Source organism: Sphaeramia orbicularis, chromosome 5, assembly GCF_902148855.1.
Source record: "Sphaeramia orbicularis chromosome 5, fSphaOr1.1, whole genome shotgun sequence".
Taxonomy (NCBI): domain Eukaryota; kingdom Metazoa; phylum Chordata; class Actinopteri; order Kurtiformes; family Apogonidae; genus Sphaeramia; species Sphaeramia orbicularis.
Genome location: NC_043961.1, coordinates 48,160,286 through 48,166,090, shown reverse-complemented (window position 1 = coordinate 48,166,090; position 5,805 = coordinate 48,160,286). Strand labels below are relative to the sequence as shown.

At 35.7% G+C, this 5,805-nt stretch overlaps 1 long non-coding RNA gene across 1 annotated transcript; it reads left to right on the top strand.

Moving 5' to 3' along the window:
• The first annotated feature begins 3,269 nt into the window (after positions 1 to 3,269).
• LOC115419276 (uncharacterized) lies at positions 3,270 to 5,161 on the top strand. The gene is made up of 3 exons (XR_003935420.1): positions 3,270 to 3,397; positions 3,512 to 3,516; positions 5,150 to 5,161. It is a non-coding gene; the product is annotated as an uncharacterized LOC115419276 (long non-coding RNA).
• The last annotated feature ends 644 nt before the right edge of the window (positions 5,162 to 5,805 follow it).

Below are 5,805 nucleotides of genomic sequence, written 5' to 3'. Positions count from 1 at the left end.
AGCGACTAATAACACTAATTATGTTGTACAAAATAACTGTCAACTTAATAAAGCTATTTCATTACAATGTTTGTATATATCAAATAATTACAGTGCAAATGTCATAAGGTTAATACATTTTGCTTTATGTAAACTGAGTTTGCTGTGCGGCACCACTTAAACCACAGGGGTCAAACATGCGGCCCAGGGGCCAAATCCGGCCTGCCAAAGGGTCCAGTCTGGCCCTTGGGATTAATTTGTGAAATGCAAAAATTACTCTAACATGTTAATAATCATGTTAGTTCAGGTTCCACATTTAGAACAATTCAATCTCAAGTGGGTCATAGTAACCTATAAATACTCCCACTCCAAATTTTTCTCTTTGTAAATGTAAATATTTTCATGTATTTACACTAAAACAAAGCATAATATTGCAAAAATATCTGAATAACCTGAACAAACATGAACAACCTGAAATGTCTTAATAGAAGTACATGCAATTTTAACAATATTCCATCTGTTACTAGATATTTTGTGTATTTGTAGTTCCACTGTGATTTGTAAGTTATAATGTACACGTGTAAATGATAAACTGAAGCAGAATATTGTTAAAATTACACATTTTTGTCAGTTTGTTCATATTATTCACATTGTTTGAAAGGATAGTTTGTAGATGCACACATTTTCATAATGTCATTTTACTTTTTTTCCACTCTAAAACACAGAGAAAAGTTTGGAGTTGACATTATTTATATATTACTATATTACAATTTTACTGGTCCACTTCAGATTAAATTTAGCTGAATGTGGCCCCTGAACTAAAATGAGTTTGACACCCCTGACTTAAACAAATAGTGCTGCTCTAAAATTTTATAAAACTTTTTTTTTTATTATTATTTGGAACATTTTGGGGGGGGTGCATAAAAAAATCCAAACTTGATTTTTAAAACACACCCTAATATGCACTATATGCAGTGAACAAATGCAGTGTGGTCTCTTCTTTTTACATCCATTTCATATTAATGCCTAAACTAGTGCAACAACCCAGGAGTAAAGAAAAATGCTTCACTGTAGATTATTCCAAGCATATTTAAATATTCAGTTAATGTCCAAATCCATGTGTATTTTCTCCTTCTATCTGAATTGGTGTGTTTCTCTGCTGGTGTCACTCTGTTTCATGGTTTATAATTGTACACTTCAAGGCCAATCTGCAGCACAAAGCCCTCTAAAATTAGCCTCCCTATGAGTCATCTTTGAAACCATCCTATAAAGGTTACATGATTCTCAGCAGCAGAGACTGCAATCAAGGCCTGTTGACTGCGATGGAGGACTTGAACCACAGAGGCCCAAGTGCTGTCATGTGCTTTCAGTCAAAACCTCATCAGGTTGTATGAATGGACTGGGAAGATTCAGACACTTTCAAAGAAATCTTGTTGGTTCAAAATGAAGGTTTGTGAGTCAGCAATTTGTTATATCCATCCCCTGCTGTTACTGTTGTCAATAAGATCACCGTTTAGGGGCACTCTGTACAAACACATGTCTTATGAATAACTTTAGCTCAGACTTAAGAAAGAAATGTTAAAATGCCAGCAATAAGATTTTACTTTATAAGAGTAACGTGCATATAGACCCACGTAAACCCTTGGTTCATGCTACACGCTTTAAATGTTCGGTATTAATCTTATACAGGGGAAACGGGTTCCTGTAAGGAAAGAATAGAATGGGAAAAATACTTGTTTATTTCCCATTAACTCTATTTTAGGTTACTGTGTATATTTTTGCCATTCCTGTCATTGCTCCCCTGTATGAGTATGTTTTTCTTTACAGATATAGAAGTTATATACATAATGTGAAATGCTGATTACATAGTGCTGCCTGAAAATAATAAAAAGATAATTAAAAAAAAATACCAGTAATAAACAAAAGCTACAAGTGCAACAATTTATTCTTCCTATGATTAGAAATGTTTGCAATCGATGGAAGACCTAGAAAAACACATGAGAGGTAATGCAAGCCCCTGCCAAGGCCATTCCTGGCACTTCAGCATTATCAAACTACAAACAAACCACACAAGTTTTGACTGACGGTTTCCTGTGACTGTATAGACAGACAGATGCTGGAGATGTTTTTGTTTTCTTTTTCTCAATAAAAATGAAGCCAAAATCCATCTGTCATAGTATCTGCCATGTTGCTGGTGTGGTTGAGTCAGTTCTGTAGAGACAGGGGGATATGACGTCTGCCCACCCCCCACATGATTTATGATTAATTATTCCAGCTGTCAATCACCCATGTTTACAACATCAAATTAGTTATGATAATACAATAATGTAAAATAAAGTAAGGATGGAAATACACACATATAACATTGCTTTAATTTTAGTAATACAAATATGTTATGATGTAGATGATGTGAGATTAGACAGATGATGATTTGCATACACATCAGTCAGATGAAATCTACCTAAAAAGTCTGAAATCACCTTCAGAAAATATGATTAGTAGGTGTACTTTGAGTTTTTAGTTTGGCCAAAGTCCTATAGAATAACAGAGTGGGTTGGATTTATAAACTATACCACAGCTGTGCATCCGAGATTAGAGATTAAGATGCTTTGGCCTGATTTTTGAAAGACTATCATAGTGTCCACCTTTATATGCACTGCCCTGCCCCCAAAAAAGTCACACATGCAATGTTTCACTGCACCACCTTTGGTTTTGATTGCAGGAGACATTCACTGTGACATATTTTTTGTCACATAATACTTATGTAGTGTCACAATAAGGTTCATAATATTTTTTCCATTCATAGTTGCATTAATCTTGAGTATTGAATTATTATTGATTATTGATTATTGAATCGGACCGCTGCATCAAGTCTTCATCACATCCCAAATTAGAGTCTGAACTTTATGGAGGCTAATCCATGTGTGAAAATAATGTCTCATTCTCCCTAAACCCTTCTGTCACAAGCCTGATGATCCTGATCAATCCTGGCATTGTCCAATCTTTTTGACATTAGAGACATGAGAGGACACTTCCTGCAGCTAGAGTTAAATAAACAGCCTGGACAAAAAAAGTAACTGCCTGGAATTAACTAAGCAAATAGTTCAGATCCCTCCATGGGTGAGTACTGCAGTGGTTAATAATGTTATTTAACTTTATTTAACTGATGCAGTAAGTAGCCTCTCATTTCTTTAACACCTAAAAGATTGGACAATGCCAGGATTGATCAGGATCATCAGACTTGTGACAGAATGGTTCAGGGAGAATCAGACATCATTTTGACACATGGATTAGCCTCCATATAGTCCAGACTCTAATTTGAGATGTGATGAAGACTTGTTGCAGTGATCCGATTCTCCATCATCAATAATCAAAAATTAATGCAACTATGGGTGGAAAAAATATTGTGAACCTTACTGTGATACTACATAAGCATTATGAGACAAAAAAGACAACACGGTGAACGTCTCCTGTAATCAAAACCAAAGGTGGTGCAGTGAAATATTGCATGCGCGACTTTTTTAGTGGCCAGGCAGTGTACATTCCATGTAAATGGGTATTTCCCCATAATGTTCAGAAAAAAAAATCTTCACAGATGGAACAGGTGGTGCCAGGCACAACAAACCCCGCCCCTCACACGTATTGTAGCTTATTTTGGCATTGATCCAGCTGGTGTCATCATGTCTATGTGTGTGGTGATGTCAGCATATCAATTGCCTCTATACAGTTGTGCTCATAAGTTTACATACTCTTGCAAAATTTGTGAGTCTTTGGCCATTTTTCAGAGAATATGAATGTTAATACAAAAACTTTTCTTTTACTCGTGGCCAGTGGTTGGGTGAAGCCATTTATTATCAAACAAATGTGTTTGCTCTTTTTAAATCATCTTGACAACAGAAATTATCCAAATGACCCTGATCAAAAGTTGACATACCCCAGTTCTTAATCCTCTGTATTGGACCCTTTAACATCAATGACAGCTTGAAGTCTTTAGTGGTAGTTGTGGATGAGGCAATTTATTTTCTCAGATGGTAAAGCTTCCCATTAATCTTGGCATAGCACCACCACCTTTAAGATTTTGGGTTTTCTTGCATGAACTGCTTGCTTGAGACCTCCCCAAAATGGCTCAATGATATTGCGGTCAGAAGACTGAGATGGCCACTCCTTCACCTTCATGTTTTCTGCTGTAGCCAATGACGGGTCGATTTGGCCTTGTGTTTTGGGTCATTGTCATGTTGGAACATCCAATTGTCCCATGCGCATTCTGTCAGGGTACGTAAATTTATGAGCATAACTGTATATGTGGCAAGTTTGAAGTAAATTGAAACAAAATTGATGTTTTTTATAGACATTTGAAATTTCACCCATTATAAGGAAATGGGGGGGGGGGGGGGGGAGATTAAAAAATTCATAAAAAATTTGAACTTTGACCTACTTTTGCCAAAATGTAATGACATCTATTCTGGGTCACTGGCAATCTATAAACCTAATTTAGTATAAATTCAGCTAAGAGTTTTGCTGCTACAGACATGTGAAATTTCACCCATTATAAGTAAACAGGGACAAAAAAAAGATTTTAAAAATTCATAAAAATTTTTAACTTTGACCTACTTTTCCCAAAATGTAATCAGATCTATTCTGGGTTACAGGCAATCTATAAACCCAATTTGGTATGAATTCAACCAATAGTTTTGCTGTTAGAGTGTTAACAAACAAACTAACAATACCCCTTGCCTCCCCTTCACAAGGGGCAGGTTATTAAGAAAAACAAGTAAACATGCTCATAACCATCATTGAACTGTTTCCTAAGAGGGCATGGTGGGGGAACACACATCAACGTGAATGTGTATTTCACCAAAAGTAGTCCTTGCTGACTGCAATCTACTGCAGGTAATACACTAACTTTAAAAAGATTCATTGTAATTGCTGACAGTAAAAAAGATTAAAACATTTAAATACGAGGCAAGTAGCCAATATACTGTATGTGCCCATTGTTGTTGTTTCATATGATGCATATTCATCACAAAAAGCCACAATGGGTATGCATGAATTGTACTGAGAGGTCATCATTACTGAAACTCTGTTTTCCATGTCCACAGAGACACACATATGGTACAGTTTTTAAAAAAATAAGTACTAAAATGTCTGTTTTGCTACATATCTGTGTAAGTGTGGGTGGTCTATAATTTAAGCTTAAACTTAAAGTTTTTTAAACTGTAGGATCTTGTAATATTGAAAAATAAAGTGAATCTGCTCCATACTTCAGTGTGTTCATCCTCAGCCCATGTCCTACCCTTCCACCAAGTTTAAAGAAAATCCTCTTTTTTTGGTTTCCTGCTGACAGATAGATGGACGGACAGACAAATGGAAGTGATCATATAACCTCCGTGGCAGAGGTAATTAGACTGGAGACCTGTTCCTATTTGATTGATGATGATATTTGTCGAATTTAATAAGTGAGTTCGAATGACTCATAAAACCCAGAGTCTGGTATTTTCCATCATTATTATTATTTTTTGGTGATATTTGCAATCTGAAGGTGGAGCCAGGGATTGTGTAACTTCGGTAACCATCTGTTCAGTATTTCTTGGTAGAGGAATTTATCATTTGTGCATCTGCATGTGTTTCACTATAATTATAGGGTTAGTGTCATGGTGAATCATGAGCTGCTTTTAGGTAGAAAATATCTCTCGCCATCATGTCTTACATTTGTTTGATTTTACTGGATCAGATATTGTATTAGATCTTTCAGTATGTCTATGTTCTGTTTGCTTAACACTGACAGGCAAAACAGCATAATAATTTCAACAAACACATGATTAATCA